Raw genomic sequence first — 19131 nt, 5'->3', positions numbered from 1 at the left:
AGTAAACAGTCGACGTCTTGGGCCAACTGAAAGGGAAGGGGGAGATGCCTGAATTAAAGTGGGATGAGGAGAAAGAGGCTGGCTGTGGAGGGTGATAGATGAAGCTCGGTGGGAGGGAAAGATCAAGCGCTGGAGAAGAAAGAATCTGATAGGAGAGGAGAGGGGACAATAGGAGAAAGGGGAGGAAGGGACCCAGGGGGAGTAATAGGCAGGCGAGAAGTAAAATGTCAGAGTTGGGAATGGGGGGGGGGGTGGATTTTCTTCACTGGAAAGAGAAATCAATGTTTATACCATCAGGTTGAAGGGTCGCCAGACAAAATATAAGGTGTTGCTCCTCCACCCTAAGGGTGGCCTCATCTTGGCATAAGAGGAGGCCATGGATTGACATGTTGGAATTGGAATCGGAATTAAAATGTTTGACCACCAGGAAGTTCCACTTGTGGCAGATGGTGCAGAGGTGCGCGACGAAGCGGGGTCACCAATTTATGACAGGTCTCACCAATTGCAGAGGAGGCTGCATCAGGAGCATCAGACATGATGGACAACCCTGTCAGATTTGCAGGTGAAGTGTTGCCTCACCTGGAAGGACTGATTGGGGCCCTGAATGGAGTTGAGGGAAGAGGTGTATGGGCAAGTGTAGCACTTAGGCCACTTGCAGAGCTAAGTGCCTGGAGGGAGATTAGTGGGGAGGAACAAAAGTACAAGGGAGTCGCGGAAGGAGTGATCCCTGTGGAAAGCGGAGGTAAAGGTATATTTAGTGGTAAGGTCCCTTTGGAGAAGGTGGAGGTTGCAGAGGATAATGTGTTGAATGTGGAGACTGATGGGGCGGTAGTTAAGGGCAAGAGGGACTCTATCACTATTATGACATCGAAACATAGACATTTACAGCACATGACTGGCCCTTTGGCCCACAATGTACACTACTCTAGGATCTGCCTAGAATTTCCCTACTGCACAGCCCTCTATTTTTCTAAGCTCCATGTACCTATCTAAGAGTCTCTTAAAAGACCATCCACTCTGTGTGGAAAAACTTACCTCTGACATCCCCCTTGTACCTACTTCCAAGCACCTTAAAACTATGGCCCCTCATGTTAGCCATTTCAGCCCTGGGAAAAAAAGCCTCTGACTATCCACACGATCTATGCCTCTCATCATCTCATACATCTCTATCAGGTCACTTCTCATCCTCTGTCGTTCTAAGGCAAAAAGGCCAAGTTCACTCAACCTATTCTCATAAGGCATGCTCTCCAATCCAGGCAACATCCTTCAAAATCTCCTCTGCACTCTCTCTATAGTATCCACATTCTTTCTGTAATGAGGTGACCAGAACTGAACACAGTACTCCAAGTGGGATCTAACTGAGGTCTTATATATAGTTGTAACATTATCTCACGGCTCATGAACTCAATCCCATGGTTGATGAAGGCCAACACACCATATGTCTTCTTAACAACACTGTCAGCCTGCACAGCAGCTTTGAGTGTCCTATGGGCACGGACCCCAAGATCTTGCTTATCCCCCACACTGCGGAAGGATGGGATGAGCTCAAATGTACAGGGAATGGAGGAGATGTGGGTGAGGGCAGCATCAATCGTAGAGGGATGGAAACCCCATTCTATAAAGAAGGACATCTCTGATGTCCTGGAATGGAAAGCTGTGTCCTGGAAACAGATGCGGCAGAGGCGAAGAAACTGAAAAAAAGGGAGTAGTATTTTTACAGGAGATAGAGTGGGAAGAGATATAGTCCAAATAACTGTGAGAATCAGTAGGTTTATAAAGATGTAGGTTGACAGTTTGTCTCCAGAAATGGGGAGAGGGAGATCAAGAAGGGGAGGGAAGTGTCAGAGATGGTCCAAGTGAATTTAAGGGCAGGGTGGAAGTTAAAAGTAAAATTGATGAAATTGACAAGCTCAGCTTGTGTGCATGAAGCAGCGCCAATGTAGTCTTCAATGTAAGGGAGGAAGAGTCGGGGAGCATAACGGGGAAGATGTCAAACATAAACTTTTCCACTTGGCCGACTAAGAGGCAGCCATATCTTGGGCCCATGGCTACCCCTCGAGTTCGGAGAAACTGGGAGGAGCCGAAAGAAAAATTGTTCAGGGTGAGGACCAGTTCTGGCAGACGAAGGAGGTGGTGATGGAGGGGGATTGGTTGGTTCTTCTGTCAAGAAAGCGCGGAGGGCTTTGAGGCCTTCCTGATGGGGGATAGAAATGTATAGAGACTGAACGTCCGTGGTGAAGATGAGGCGGTCAGGGCTAGGGAATTTTAAGTTACTGAGAAGATCGAGGGCGTAACAAGTGTTGCGGATGTAGGTGCGAAGGGACTGAACCAAGGGGGTTAGAATGGAATCGAGATGTTGAGGACACGAGTTCAGCAGGCAGAGATAATCGGCCTACCCGGACAGTCCGGCTCTTGGGGGTAAATATTAAAGTCAGATCCCGTGTGGATCGAACATTGGAATCACTCTGAGAACGTAGGTAGGGTGGACTGGTTTATGTTCGACGTTTGAAGTAACTTTGGTTCCGATTTGCCGTTATATTCCCGTCTCCCTCCGTGGTCCACACGGAGGCGGTGTAATTTAAAATAACATGAATTATGTCACACATTTTCTGGATTATGCCAAATATTTAACCGGCTCATCCCAGCTGTCTACTAATACAGATATATCCGAATATGATGAACCTATTTCATACAAACAGTCTAATAAATTCTGAAATGCAGAATTGTCCTTAAAATATTAGGAAAGCTGCAAATGATTCCGTGACTTCGTTTTCTGATCTCCTTGAATCAACCCCGAACGACAAGTTTAAGTAACATATATGATTTCGGACACTCCATGTACAGTATTTTGTTTTGAAAATCAAAGAACTTTAGACGCTAGAAATGTCATAAAACATGATAGAAGCCCGAACCGTGATGAATCACAACAGCAAACTGGGCTGATTGCTGCGTTTCGAGGAGGTGCGATCGGAATTCCTGCCATTGTTTAGGCAGGACGCTGCATTTCTGCGGACGTCAAAGAAGGGCAGGTTTCCTGCGTGACCACGGGATTCCCGAGTGTTCCGATAAACGTTGCCAGACTGTCTCGGGGTGCGATCGGAACGCAGTCCCATTGTTCTCACCGAACGCTGTTGCCGCTCAGGATTCCGTCTTTCCCTCTTCCGCTGCTTTACTGGCGACTGACCACGCACGGCCACATCGCAAGCCTCCCCACGCCCGCGCCCCCGGGTCCGGCAGGCTCATTTAAAGGGCCCCCCATCCCGCAACCCGCATCCCGCACCCCGCACCCCAGCCTCGACTTGAATCCCGGAAGTGACGGTCCTTCTGTGGATACTGGAGATTGCTGGAAGATGGCGGCTGGATACGACGCTGCGCTGTGAGGTGAGTGTGTGTGGAGGGAGCGCTGCAGAGCTTCCAATTTTAATTCTTCCAGTCACTGCCAAAGGTCCGCCTTTCAGATTTAATAGAATAACAAAGATAGCCTTTGGGAGGTGCATGGACTTTTAGCTTTCCGTTTCTTTGCAAATGTATGAAATAATATGCAGTTCTGGAGCTGTTGCGGTGGCTGTAGAACTGAGAGTTAGCAGCGCTGAAGAAAATCATCACAGAAAGTAGTTTTGTCCCTAACAATATGTAAAATTCTGGAGCACCGCTTGCATTTATCTTTCTAACGGTTTGTTTTTCATGGGCTTTGGAACAGCAAGGAAGATTCTGTTCTAAAGTCACTTACTGATTCTGGAGACGGTTTTTTAAAAGTAGCCTTGTTGAGTTTATCCTAATTGGTGGTTTGTGCTGAAGGACGTTATTTAACCCCTTCAAATAATTTTTATAGCATACCCAAAATAGCGTTTATTTTCTTGCTGTCAGTGAGAGACTATGTATAAAGTGTTTTCCGAAATGTCACGCAAGACTAATACATTAGTATTTTAGCCGTGATGTTTCAGTTGAACTCCCGATGTTTTGATGTACGCCCACTCAAATGCTCCACAAAATTTCTGGATGTTTTGAAAAGTGAGTACAGTATGTTTCACTCAGCCTTTAAAGATTTTGTAAACTATAGGTTGGTTCCTATGCCACTCCTTAATCATGGGTTGATGTTCTGGAAAACACAGCTTTCTTATCATATAACTTCTTAAATCTTGTCTCGTAAAGACTTCCTGTAATAAGTTGTTTAACTTGTTAAAGAGAAGCCTCCTGGTACCAAAAGGGTTTAATGAGTTTAGGGCAAGGGTTTCCTGAATATTTAAAATTTCCATTCTTTTGATTTGCTGAGGCCAGTGGTAGGCATAAGGACTGAAAAAAAATCTTGATTTTAGTGTTTTTGTTCGGGCATCTTAGAAATTGTTTGAATTTATACAGTTAGTTTGTAGAGTTGGTGTGGCTCTTTCAAATTATTAATTCTGAGACATTGTATATTCAGCCTAATGAAATCCTTCAATTCTCTGCACTTCCCTTCGCAGAAGTTTCCCTTCCCTCAGTTGAAAATTCTGTTGCAGCAACAATTTTTTTTTAAACTATGTTTTGGGTTTTATGCACTCGAGCAAATTTGAAATGCATTCACAATTTTGGAAAGTCAGTGATCCTTTTTGGCCGTGATAGATTGATTTTCATTTGGAAACCTGATGTTTGAAACTTCAGAATGTGGTATGCACATCCTAGGTAAGGTATAAATGTGCTGATTTTCTGAAGATAATTATTAAAATGTTAAAAGTGTCAAATAGAAATGGAAAAATTAACATAACATCTGACTTATCAGCACTTGATGAGGGTGTGTGAAGTAGCTGGGGCAGAGGGGAGGGGTGATGAGACAGCAATAGTGTTTTAGAAAGAAACTAGTTCTGTTTATTGTTTCTTTTGGGTATAGCTCCTAAAATATTGCAGCAGCACAAAAATAGGCCATTCAGTATTATCAGAGTCTTTGCTTTGCTTTGTCTAAACTGGTTTATTCTTGTACTCCTATTGTATACCCAGTAATATTTCCTTCAACTTTTATTCAACAGCTCTTTTAAATTCTGATTTGCTTTGATTGTTTTTTTTTATATAGCTTATGGTAAAGTATATCACAATCACCCACACCATATTGAATTCTGAAAGTTGGAAGTTTTTTTGGTGATTTCACATTAGAGCTCTGCTGAACTGGTTACATATTTTAATTTTATTCAAAGAAATTTAAAACGTACAATTGCTATCTGCTGAAGTGCTCTTACTGAAATTGCACTAACTTCTGTGCTGAGCCAAAAATCTGTGGCAATGATGCAGATTCTTAGGCAGCCGGTGGTGTAGTGGCATCCACTCCAAACTTCGAGACAATTGGTCCTGGGTTCGAATCTACCCAGTTCCATGCTGGTTTGGGCATCGAGCTAGCAACTCAGCCTTATTGGGGGGTGGGGGGCGAAATCAGGCGAAAATGCTCAAGAAGGAGCATTGATGCACTGCAAGGCCCAGAGAGAAACAACAACAATGCAGATTTCTTAAGAGCAAACTATGAATCCAATGTGAACTGATTAGAAAGGCATGGTTAAATATGGTTTTGTTATGCCATGAGTTTTGATGCGTTCCGGCAAGTTATGTAATTGAGCTTCTCTCTGATTTTTACCTCTTCCCCAGTGTTGTAAAGGATAGGTCTTGCCTCATTTCTGCACAGTTTCCCATTGTGTTGGACTTTGCCATGTTGCCTGTACTTTGCAGAAAAGGTCTTTCGAACACCTGTGATCACATCACCAAACAGTAGTCAGCACGGTACACGCTACAGACCCTGTGGGAGAAGAACACATTAGATCCTCCATCCCGTAGGTTCGTTTGCCAAGCAGACTGTTAAAACTATTTAGAAGAATGTCTCATCAACTTGCACCAAGATTGGTTGCTAGTGAGAGACTTCCCCCCCCCCCCACCGCCCATCCTCCATCAGATCTTTCCTGATTGGTTGGAGTTTTGTACCCAATGCATGCTGTATTTGAGATGGCTGCAATGAGTCAAGTACACCTGTTTGAGCAATGCATTTGCGAGGAAAGTCTAGAAAAAATGCATTAAGGAGAACTCTGTGATCTATGGGCTGTTCCCAAGGGCTTACCCTGAAATTAACATCAACTCAGTGAAAGATGCACTTTGGTATGCCCGATACTTGATCTTTTAGAGAATCCAAATCAGGTTTATTATCACTAAGGTATGATGTGGAATTTGTTGTTTTGCTGCAGCAGTAATCAAAATTACTCTTAAGTTACAAAAATACAGTAGTGTGGAAGTAGAATAACAAAGTAGTAATCATGGAACATACAGAAATCTGATAGGAGAGGGGAAGAAAGCTGTTCCTAAACCTAAAAACAAAATGTGGGTCTTCAGGCTCCTGTCCCTCCTCTCTAATATTAATGCTAAGAGGACATGTCCCAGATGGTGAGGGTCTTTCTGCCTGACACGTTACAGCCCTGGTGTCCTTGTAGAGCTCACATTTGATTGTCTTTGCTGCTAATTTCTATTTCACTCTCAATCACTGACTCTTCGCTCACTTGGCCCCTCCTTTCCCCCATCTCAGTACAGTCATGCTGAGCAGTTGACTATTATTTGCTGCAGCCAGTGCAGGGGCTATACGAGTGGCAGACTGTGACGTGACGCCCTGCTGCCCCTGAGGGCTTGCACCTGTGTAATAACCGAGCAAACACTTCAAGGGTGTACTGCTTAAAGAAACCTGTGAGTGGCATTGGGACTTTGTACGTCAAACATATTGACATAGCGCTATAAATATGTAGACTGGATGGTGCTGACTATAAAGAATTTAAATGATTGAGAGCTCCAAGGGTCCCTGAAGTGTCCTTGACAAGTATCATTAGGGAGAATCCCAAGCCATTTTGTGTGTCTGATGGAAGCAAAAATATAGCTCGGGAAGTGTTATGTTCACCCTAGGATAACAGAGGTAATTTAAGTGGACCCAAAGAAAGTGTGTGCACTCATAAAATGGTACTTTATATTGGTATTCACTGAGAAGGAGGATGTGCTTGATGCTGAGTATAGGAAGATGCAAGGCAATATTCTAGGACATGATGATATTAAGGAAGGAAGAAACAGCTTGGGGTAGGTGCTTCCTGCTGTACCCTCGCCCCACTACACTCCACCCCAGGGCTCATAGAATCTATTCCAGGATACTGAGGGAGGTGACTACTGGGGTCTTGACAGATCTTTTGTATCCTGCTTAGCTACAGATTAAGTCATCGAAGACTGAAAATAGCTCGTGTACTTCCTTCCGGAAGGGCAATAAAGATAATTCAGGAAATCGTTACTGTTAAGTCTTGTATCAGTGGTAGAGAAATTCATTGGAGAGGTTTCAAATGGATGGGATTTATTAGTATTTCAAAAAGCTTTGACTTGTTGAGGAGAGTCAGCATGGCTTTATGCAAATTTGAATGCATGTAGTTTTTGTTTTACATGAACTTTAGGAAACCATTTAACAAATATCTCGCGGTTTTCTGATCCAGAATACAGTATTATTTCATGGGATCTGTTAAGTTAGATTTTAAAAAATTGGCCTGTTCATGGAAGATGGAGGGTTGTGATGGAGCGGTATTTTTCTGAGAAGAGGTCTGTGACAATGATGCTCTGCAAGGATCAGGAATGAAATCTCTGGATTGTAATACATTAATTTTGGATAAAAATGCGGTGGGTCTGATTAGGAAGATTGTGGATGACAGACATGAAAATTGGAGTTGTGAATTATGGGAAATATTGTCAGAGGGTGCAGCAGGAAAAAGATGAGTGAAATTTGGGCAGAGAGATGGCAGATGGAATTTAATCCAGGCAAGTGTGAGGTGATGTATTTTGAGAGGCCAAGTGAAAGAAGAAATCACAGAACTTTTAGCATTGGTCCATTGCTCCTGGTGCAACATTCTCTGCATCAGTGAGACCCAATGTATGTAGGTTAGGGGGACCGCTTTATCGAGCACCTTTGCTCCGTCCCCTCAAAAGGTGGGATTTCCCCGTAGCCAGCCATTTCTATTTGACTTCCCCTTCCCATTCTGACATACCAGGTCCAGGACCTTCTCTGCTGTCGCAATGAGGCCACACTTGGGTTGGTGGAACAACACCCCATATTCAGTCTGGGTAGGCACCAACCTGCTGGCATGAACATTTATTTATCCAACCATGGGTAAGTTCCTCTCCTCCCCCCCTCCCCCCCACTTCTACTCTTTTTCTGTTTCCTATTCTGGCACCCCTCTCTGGTGCCTCTCCTCCTTCCCTTTCTCCTATGGTCCACTGTCTTTCAGATTTGTTCCTCTTCAGCCCTATACATCATCTACCTATCACCTCCCAGCTTCTTCACTGCTCCCTCCCCTTCCCCATCCATCCATCTTCCTACTCGCCTCATCTCAGCTGTAAACTGCCAGTCTGTACTCCTTCCCCTGACCCTACCACCTTCATTTTCTGGCTTCATCTCATTTCCTTTCCAGTTCTGATAAACGGTCTTGGTCTGAAAAGATGCCTATTTATTCATCCTCCATAGATGTTGCTTAACTTGCTAAGTTCCTGCAGTATATTTTGTGTGTTCCTCAAGATTTCCAGTGTCTGCAGAATATCTTGTGTTGGTGAGGGATATGAAAAATGTGCATGCAAGTAGAATAAGATGGTGGGATCGTGCTTGTTGCGGGCATGGTGGGCCAAAGGCTAGTTCCTGTGCTGTAATCTCGGTTTTCCAGCTCTGCATTGTTTTGGTTTTATTGCATAGAAACATAGAAACATAGAAAATAGGTACAGGAGTAGGCCATTCGGCCCTTTGAGCCTGCACCGCCATTTATTATGATCATGGCTGATCATCCAACTCAGAACCCCGCCCCAGCCTTCCCTCCATACCCCCTGACCCCCGTGGCCACAAGGGCCATATCTAACTCCCTCTTAAATATAGCCAATGAACTGGCCTCAACAGTTTCCTGTGGCAGAGAATTCCACAGATTCACCACTCTCTGTGTGAAGAAGTTTTTCCTAATCTCGGTCCTAAAAGGCTTCCCCTCTATCCTCAAACTGTGACCCCTCGTTCTGGACTTCCCCAACATCGGGAACAATCTTCCTGCATCTAGCCTGTCCAATTCCTTTAGGATCTTATACATTTCAATCAGATCCCCCCTCAATCTTCTAAATTCCAACGAGTACAAGCCCAGTTCATCCAGTCTTTCTTCATATGAAAGTCCTGCCATCCCAGGAATCAATCTGGTGAACCTTCTTTGTACTCCCTCTATGGCAAAGATGTCTTTCCTCAGATTAGGGGACCAAAACTGCACACAATACTCCAGGTGTGGTCTCACCAAGACCTTGTACAACTGCAGTAGTACCTCCCTGCTCCTGTACTTGAATCCTCTCGCTATAAATGCCAGCTTACCATAGGCCTTTTTCACCGCCTGCTGTACCTGCATGCCCACTTTCAATGACTGGTGTATAATGACACCCAGGTCTCGTTGCACCTCCCCTTTTCCTAATCGGCCACCATTCAGATAATAATCTGTTTTCCTATTTTTGCCACCAAAGTGGATAACTTCACATTTATCTACATTAAATTGCATCTGCCATGAATTTGCCCACTCACCCAACCTATCCAAGTCACCCTGCATCCTCTTAGCATCCTCCTCACTGCTAACACTGCCACCCAGCTTCGTGTCATCCGCAAACTTGGAGATGCTGCATTTAATTTCCTCATCCAAGTCATTAATATATATTGTAAACAACTGGGGTCCCAGCACTGAGCCTTGCGGTACCCCACTAGTCACCACCTGCCATTCTGAAAAGGTCCCGTTTATTCCCACTCTTTGCTTCCTGTCTGCTAACCAATTCTCCACCCACACCAATACCTTACCCCCAATACCGTGTGCTTTAAGTTTGCACACTAATCTCCTGTGTGGGACCTTGTCAAAAGCCTTTTGAAAATCCAAATATACCACATCCACTGGTTCTCCCCTATCCACTCTACTAGTTACATCCTCAAAAAATTCTATGAGATTCATCAGACATGATTTTCCTTTCACAAATCCATGCTGACTTTGTCCGATCATTTCACCGCTTTCCAAATGTGCTGTTATCACATCCTTGATAACTGACTCCAGCAGTTTCCCCACCACCGACGTTAGGCTAACCGGTCTATAATTCCCCGGTTTCTCTCTCCCTTTTTTAAAAAGTGGGGTTACATTAGCCACCCTCCAATCCTCAGGAACTAGTCCAGAATCTAACGAGTTTTGAAAAATTATCACTAATGCATCCACTATTTCTTGGGCTACTTCCTTAAGCACTCTAGGATGCAGACCATCTGGCCCTGGGGATTTATCTGCATGTTTTTTTAAAGTTTATTTTTGAAATAAAAACAAGTTATGTTTAACTGCATGAGGTCACAATCACTGGTCTTCGTATGCAAAGAGTTCTAGTATTTGAGTACTGGCAGATGCATTGAATCCCAGAAGATGACCTGTTCCATACCTAGAATCTTTCAATTTATGGATTCTAATTATGAATTATTTAATAAAACTATGGGCTCATTGACAATGAATCAACATGAGTTTTATTCCATATTTACTGTTGACTGTTGCATCAGCTAATTCAGCATTGTAAAGCTTCTGGCAATATGCAATGAATTCAAAAACACAAGATAATCTGCAGATACTGTTGTCGAAGGAACACTCACAATGCGCTGGAGGAACTGAGCAGGTCAGTCAGCATCAGTTGAAAAGATTAGTCGATGTTTCGGGCCGAAACCCTTCGTCAGGACTGAATTCTCCAACTTCCGGTAATTCCCTCCCCCTCCCTTCCTCTATCCCTATTTCACATCACCTCCCTCATAGTTCTGCCTCCTTCTGCTACTGCGCATTGTTCTCCTGCCAATCACCTCCCTGCTTCCCCTCCCCCACCCCTTTGTCTTTCAAATTACTGTTTTTTTTCAACTACCAGCATTCTTCAAACCCTCCCCAAAGTTCTTCCTTCAGTCCTGACGAAGGGTTTTGGCCCGAAACGTCGACTAATCTTTTCAACTGGCGCTGACTGATCTGCTCACTGTGAGTGTTGCAATGAATTCAATGCATCTGGATGCCACTCTTTGAAAATCAAGTCTCAATTTAAAAGTATGCTAAAGTCAGTACAGTGGATTCTGCTTAATTGGAGCACATCCAAAGCAGTACATGTTGGCCCAATTAATCGGCTGCCCCAATTAGCCGACGTTTCTTGGCAATAACTTAAAAGTTTATAAAAGAAGACAAACTACTGTTTAATTGAGTAACAAGTTATGTATTTAAATGAAATTGTCATCCGTCGGTCCAAATGGATAACATAAAACAAACACGCAAATGATGCTATTTAAAAACTGTTCACTTTAAGCGCAGTGTAGTGATAACGGCCACATGAGGGCACGTGACTGTTTGGTAATAGTCTCCTGTCCCAGTTAAGCGACAGTGTTCCAAATAAGTCGATGCGATCTCAGCTGTTTTCTTGATTATAAGCCCAAGAACTTCTGCTGGAAATCCAGAGCAACACACACACACACACAATGCTGGAAGAAATCATGGGGTCAGGTAGCATCTATGGAAGTGAATAAACAATTAACATTTCAGACCCAGACCCTTCATCAGGACTGGAAAGGAAGGGTGGGGAAGACACCAGAATAAGAAGGGGTGAGGGGAAGGATTGTGCCCTGATTGGGGAATGGAAGTGTTTCTCCTCCACCCTGAGAGTAACCTCACTGTGACAAAAGAAGAGGCCATGGACCAACATGTCAGAATGGGAATGGGGATAGAAATTAAAATGGTTCGCCACAAAGCGGTCCTCCAGTTTGCATCGGGTCTCGCCAAAGTCAAAGAGGCTACAGCAGGAGCACCAGATGCAATAGACAATCCCAACAGATTTCCAGGTGAGATAGCACTTCACCTGCAAGGACTGATTGGGGCTGTGAATGGAGGTGAGGGAGGAGGTGGATGGGTAGGAGTAGCATTTCTCTAACTTGAAGGGATATGATCTAGGAGGGACAAATGGACAAGGGAACCATGGAGTGAGTGATCCCAGAGGAGGGGGTGAGGAGGTAAGGAAGTGTTTGGTGGTAGGATCCCATTGAAGACGGCGGAAGTTGTTAAGAATGAGGTGTTGGATGTGGTGGCTTATGGGTGGTTTTGATTATTGTTCTTTAACAGTTGTCCCAATTAAGCTGCTGTCCTGATTAACTGATGGCCCAATTAACTGGAATCCACTGTATTTGAATTTTGGTGGTCTGTGAAGCTATACATCAGATACCTTATTGTGTAATCTTTAAGCATGTATGGAAAGACTTGCTCTTGCCCTTGCCATTTCATTCATTGGTTTATTTCTCCCATACACTTTCCTCTTCCTCCAGGATAGTGGCATCTGATTTGTTCATTCTGTGAATACTGACTAATAGTTCTGCATTCCTGATCATCAGGTGCAACTTTTGTTTCCTCTTTAATACTTGCTGTGGTTATTCAACTTCTCCCAGTAATGAACAATGGTTCCTTTATCTGCTCCTGGTGCACACCATTCCTAATGCCTTATCACTTGTATCCTGTTCTAACTGACTCAACACTAAATGTTAAATGTCGATTTATTTTTTTCTATATCCTCACCAATAGAAGACTGTTAATTGGTCATTCATTGTTAAACAGATATCTTTATACTTAATCATTATTGACAGGCCATTTATGTTAAGCAGTGTTTTTACAGGTTTTGCCTCCTTTATTCCCTGTTCAATTGTTGCAACTGTTTTCTTTATCCTTTTTAAATACTGTTCGATGGTATTGGTATTGTGCAGTAACGAAGTAACATGCAGAATATATATGAAGTGGGAACTATGTGGAAATTGTACAGCTTATTTGAGATTCTTAGAATCAGGTTTAATATCACTGGCATATGTCGTGAAATTTATTAACTCTGCAGCAACAGTACGTTGCAATACATGATATGGGAAAAAATGAATTACACTAAATATAATCTCAAATAGTGAAATTGAAATAAGTAGTGCAAAAACATAAATTTTTTAAAAAGTCGTGATGTACTGTTCATGGTTTCAATGCCCATTCAGAAATCGGATGGCAGAGGGAAAGAAACTGTAACTAAATTGCTGAGTGTATGTCTTCAGGACCTTCTTCCTAATGGTAACAGTGAGAAGAGGGCACGTGATAGGAGTCCTTAACGATGTACACCACTGTTTGGAGACACTGCTTCTTGAAGATGTTTTGGATACTTCTATCTCTATCTATCTGTCTATCCATCCATCTGACTAGTGATAGTACTGACTAATTTTACTAATTTCTAATGGAGTCATGGCACATTTCATTACAGATGTGACATTGGGAACATTCACAATTTAGTTAATTGATTTTACAAGGCATTGAGAAGTTTATCCTCTGGATTTTTTTTTATTACTGGTATTTTAAGCACACAATTCTCGTGATTAAATTTGGTTACTTACCGAAAAGACAACACAGTTTGAAATCTCCTTTACTCTTTTATCAGCTTTGTTCATGGTTTTCTCCCCTCGGGATTAGTATTGATTTAAGATGGTTTGAAGCTCTTGATTATCACTTACAGATGAATGCTGTCTCCTCTGCTGCAGTAATTGTATAAAATCTTTAAATGCTTTTTGCATGTTATGTGATAGCACTCCCCTTTTGTTGATGATGGTTGTAAACACTTAAAATGGAGAGAAAGGGCCGAGCCATCAATAGTGGCCAGAATTGCATTGACGTCAAATTACATTGGTTGTGCATGATCTGTCTTGTTTTTCTCCTGTTTATTTTCATTTGTCAGTGCAGTAGCAATGTTGGGCATGCTTTGTAAAGTAATCATGATGAAGGATTCAAGAGGAGATTAGCAAGGAATTGCACAGAATTTAGTTAGAATGGAATCCATATTTTGAGATTTCTCTCTTGCCATTTATTTCTCTGGCAAATACCCAGTTATTGTACTAAAAATATAGAACCAAATGACTGAAGTAAAAATGAAACAAAATTTTACATTAGTTGGAGTAGATTGTGCTTGTTCAAGAATAGAATGTACATGGAAGGAGTAACAATGAGAAGTCACACTTGGTAAATTTTCAGAAAAACTTTAAATAGTTTATTATTGCACTATGGTAGATTATGTTCGATTTCCAAATGCCCTCAAATGTCTTTTTAAACTGTGCTTATTGTGGTAATAGTTCTCTATTTATACCAGTTACCTTCTGACTCGGTAGAAAGCAAGTGTCCAAACCACCATGTACCTTTTTCTCAAGCATTTTGTAGGAATACTTGTGCATTTAAAACTGTTCTTAACTTAGAATTTGTGGTAATTGCAGCTTCTTAATCAGGGCAGTCAGCTGCAGAGGTACATTCAGATGTGCATTTTCTGTAGCTGTTTGTTGCTGAGCATTGCTGCCGCACCCCCCCCCCACCCCCAATGTTGGCTGAAAATAATTGCAGAGCAAGACGCCATTGGTGTCTCTTGAGTTATGGTCAGCATTTATTATGCACTTGATACTCAGAAGATTAGATTTTTGTCATGTAATAACCTTCTTTGTTTAATTAGGACTTGAATTTAATGGTAAATAATGGAGTGGAGCTTATGCACCTGCAGAGCTGTGTGACTTGGAGGTGACTGGTGTACCCATATAAAAAAATAGTAATTTGGTCTGGCAGTTTGAAGTTTTCATTTCATATGATCAAGGAAACTGAAATCTGTTACAAACAGCATTTCTTAAGTAGGATCCCATTAGGCTTAATAATGTATTGCCTACTTCCTCTTTTTTTAAAAAAGATGAACAATTCCATACAAACCAACGTACACAATCACACCATAGGCTTATCCACACTAAATCAGAACCAGCCAGTTGTTAACTTATAGATTTATTTACATCCAGAAAGTCAACATAAAGATTTGGTGATATTTTAAGAGCTTGTACACAATGACGTATTTTGAATGGCAGGTCCCTTGTTTTTGAGGTATTGTCTTTTCCTCATACTTTGTTTCGCTCTGAATCATCCGGTGAAGTGTGTTCATCAATTCATCAATTAAGTCAATCGTGTTCCTCAAAGAGAAACACTGAATACTGCGTCGATTAACATCTTAGCAGGCAATCGTCTGTTATGTCTCTTCAGCCACTGACAGTGAACCCTGTATACCCATTAGATTTGTATTTTCTTATTCTGTTAGCCTTTACATGCTGCAAATATGCTTATTTGTGTGCTTATTTCTAATGTTCATCCTCTCCAACTTCCCTTTTTTTTTAGAAGTTCTGAATTGTAGATGTTAGCCCTGCTTCCCTTCCGGAGACTTTGCCGGATTCATGGTTTTTATTTATTTGGAAATGCAGCACGGTGACAGGACCTTCTGGCCAACGAGCTTGCACTGCCCAGTTACAGCCATTGACCAATTATCCTTCTAACCCATACGTCTTTGGAATGCGGGAGGAAACCCACATTGTCACGGGGAAATCGTACAAACTCCTTGCAGACAGCGGCGGACATTGAACTTGGCCTGCTGCTGCTGTAAAACATTAAGCTAACCGCTATGCCACCATGCCACCCTCCAAAATGACTGAGGACTGATCTTTACTTTGTGTCACCTCATCAGCAGCGCTGTGCCAAATATCCCATTGATCTGATTATGAATCGACTTGATGGGCGTTGGTAATGTTTGTGCATTTTTCCTTCAGATTGAGCATGCTCTGTCTTCAGTTCTCTGAGCAACATGTACATGATTTGAATGACCATTGTCACATCCCTTCCTGCTTTGTTGCTTGTTTTTTGCTTTCATGATAACTTGTCACTGTCTTCATGCTCTGGTTGCAGTATCTGGTAACATTTCCAACAATGTCTTCATTGCTGGAGTCATTTCTACTGGAGTCACTTTTCTCCCATGACATGGTTTCCTTTAGATTCTCTGGTCTTTTCTTTCAACTGGTGCTGTTCATCTTCTTGCCTGGTGACTATTGTATTCTGTGTGTCTCCATCTACAAATCCATGTGGGAAATGCATGCTACTGTTTTGCTCCCATACAAGAATAGTATATCTCTTGCTATCTTTGTTTTTATAATCTTGTTCCCAGCCTGGTATTGCAGTAGGTGTTTTAATTAGCAATCCATTATAACCATACTGAAGTTGTGTCATTGTTGGAACTTGCTACCTCATCTGCAATAACTACCTTCAAATTTTGCTGTACTTCCCTTTCTTTCACCTTGAATATAGTTCTGCTCTTTTCAAAACCATTACCTAACTTGGGTTGTTTCAATGTGTACAATAGCCTGTGATCCCACGTCAATTTGTGGAAAGTCAGTTTCAGAATTTCAGCCAAGACCTCATCTTGTGTAGAGGGAACACACATAAAAGTTGCTGGTGAATGCAGCAGGCCAGGCGGCATCTCTAGGAAGAGGTACAGTTGACGTTTCGGGCCGAGACCCTTCGTCAGGACTTACTGAAAGAAGAGGTAGTAAGAGATTTGAAAGTGGGAGGGGGAGATCCGAAATGATAGGAGGAGGGGGAGGGATGCAGCCAAGAGCTGGACGGTTGATTGGCAAAAGGGATATGAGAGGATCATGGGACAGGAGGCCTTGGGAAAAAGAAAAGGGGGGGGAAGCCCAGAGGATGGGCAAGGGGTATAGTGAGAGGGACAGAGGGAGAAAAAGGAGAGAGAGAGAAAAAGAATGTGTGTTGTTACGTACCCCGTAACTGGGTTGCCAAACCAGCAGAAATGGACCACTTAGTTGGAGTCTGGATTACTGGAACTAAGAAAGTTTTATTGAAGAAATAAGTAACACAGTACTCTAATCGTAAGGATATAAATGCAACAGGTTAGCAATGATAAAACACACATGTACACAGGACTAGGGTAATAGGAATCAATCAAGCTCTATCGCAGTCTAGGGGTAAAATGATCAGTCTCAAGTGACACAGGGTTCAGTTCAGCTGAGTACAGTTCGCAGTAATCGCTGTTGTGCCATTGGAGAGAGAGATAATATGCAAATTCTTCGCAGTTAGCTTTCAGGCGAACCCTTTTAATGTCTTCTGTGGTCACCGACTGTGACCCCTCCGTTCCGGATACGACCGTTCTTCCACGGTGAACCCAGCACCCAGGCAAGGGCGGACACACACACCAGGTTCCCGCCGATCGTACCTTTTCACCCTGTGCGTCAATGGTGGGTCCCACGACCAGACCTCCAAACTCTCACCAACTTGTGGGGGCACACCGCACTTCCAGGGTCTCGTGATCTCGTGGTGTCTGTCGTGCCTTAGCAAACCTGTTCCTTTTATCCCCCTGCTGGGGTATCGCCTGTCCATCAAACTTCAAACAGTTCAGGTTCAAAGCAATCGGTCTGTCAATGCTCAGAATTGTGTCTCTTTTCATTAATCTCTCTCCTCTCTCATTAACATTCTGAACGCTTCTCCCTTTGTCTCTCTTATCTCTCTCATCAGCATCAATCTTCTGATAACTTGGTTTTTCGTCACAGTGTATATAAATAAATAACGGATGGGGTACGAGGAGGAGGTGGGGCATTAGCGGAAGTTTGAGAAGTCAATGTTCATGCCATCAGGTTGGAGGCTACCCAGACAGAATATAAAGTGTTGAAAGTTCTTCTTCTGTAGTCTCTTTCTGTTGTCTGTCTCCATCAGCTAGTCAGTCACACAAATTGAATCGTCTGGGTCACTGCATTTCCTGTTTGAGACATTTTAAGTTCCTTCTCCAAATGTTTTTTTAAAAATTGGTATTTGTTCTGTCATTGCCTGTCTGCTATAATGTTATGTTATCTGTGCTGTTGCATGTCTTTTGCATGCAACCATTCAATATAAAACTCATTTCCAGTCCCACTGTGATTACTGACTCATGGCTGAACTTCTGATCTACCCAGATGCTTTGTCTTCACTTTGTCCATTGGCTTGATTTGGTGTCTTCTCTTCAGTCCACCTTGGCCTCGTGCCAAATCAAAGGCTAAACAAATGATTCTGGAGGGAAAGGGCAATGAGTTTACTCTAATCTGAGGTGAAAAGTCTGTTGCCTCTATGTTCTAGTGGATACCTTGTCTACCTCTCTGTTAACTGGTCTAGACTGCTAGTTATTGGCAGTTCATCCCTCCAATTCACTTTATGCACCTTACTTTTACCAGTGTTCACACAATTCTCCAGTGAATGTGTGTTACAGGTCACAAATTTCCATAGGGCTGAATTGTTGTCCCTTGAGTGTCTCATCCCATTACTGAGCAATCGGAAGCAGTATTCAGCACTTATGAGCTGATCCTTTTATTTTCATCATATTTATGAATTCTATCGTGTTTTTACATGTTAACATTAATCTCTATCATTAACCAGTGGTATATGGAGCACCTTGGTAAATCTAGGGGACAGATTTTGCCTCTGATCAAATTTGGACAGTAAGTCTCTGTCAGCTTCTGCAGACTAGCTGTCCAATTTTATCATAATTAAAACAGTAGGTTACTATAATTGGTTTTCCTAATACTGCTTAGAGGATCTGCCCTGTGCAATCATGAGATGGGTGATTGTTTTGCCCTTCTAGTTCCAGTGATTAGATGCTTTCCTACTCATGTAAAATCCTTTGTGGCCACAAGTATTAATCAAGAAGGCATGTTGGCAATGCATGAAGGTCGCTGGAGCTTTATCCTGTAATCAAGCTTCGTCACATTTCTCAATACCATTTCCATTGAAATCTCAATTCCTGTTTCTTAAAAGAACTTTGGTTATTCAATCACTTAAGCTGTACAATAATTTGTCTTTGAACATTTAATGCATTTGTGATATCCTGCTATGTATCTCATACTGATAATGTAATCCCCAAAATATTTGGTTTTGAGTACCAACTCTAAGTCCATTTATGTTAGCTTGAAATATGCTTTATGCTTCTCCAATAACTTCATGAAATTTGGTGTCCATTGCATGGTGCGAACAGATTTGCTAGTGTCTCACTATCATCAAATTCATATCTACAAAGACCTCTTTCTACACAGAGGTACCCACATTAATATTGTCACTTACAGCTTTTAGAATGTGCAAATTTTCCAGGAAAATACCATATTTCCTTTGTATGTGGTTGCATTTGCCATGTTTTTCTCTATAAGCCTCTTGTAACATTTCGACTAACTTCTCTACTATCCTAGCATAACCCTTGTTTGCCTGTGCTGAT

General features: G+C 42.4%; 1 protein-coding gene across 1 annotated transcript in view; it reads left to right on the top strand.

Moving 5' to 3' along the window:
- The first annotated feature begins 2605 nt into the window (after positions 1–2605).
- Positions 2606–19131, top strand: part of pik3c2a (phosphatidylinositol-4-phosphate 3-kinase, catalytic subunit type 2 alpha) — a 157791-nt gene continuing 141265 nt past the window's right edge. The window contains exon 1 of the mRNA XM_063061943.1: positions 2606–3381. The gene's annotated coding sequence lies outside the window, so the exon portion shown is untranslated. The remainder of the gene's footprint in view (positions 3382–19131) is intronic.

Source organism: Mobula hypostoma, chromosome 11, assembly GCF_963921235.1.
Source record: "Mobula hypostoma chromosome 11, sMobHyp1.1, whole genome shotgun sequence".
Lineage (NCBI taxonomy): Eukaryota > Metazoa > Chordata > Chondrichthyes > Myliobatiformes > Myliobatidae > Mobula > Mobula hypostoma.
The sequence above is the reverse complement of the archived record's forward strand: the minus strand, read 5'-3'. Positions and strand labels throughout refer to the sequence as shown.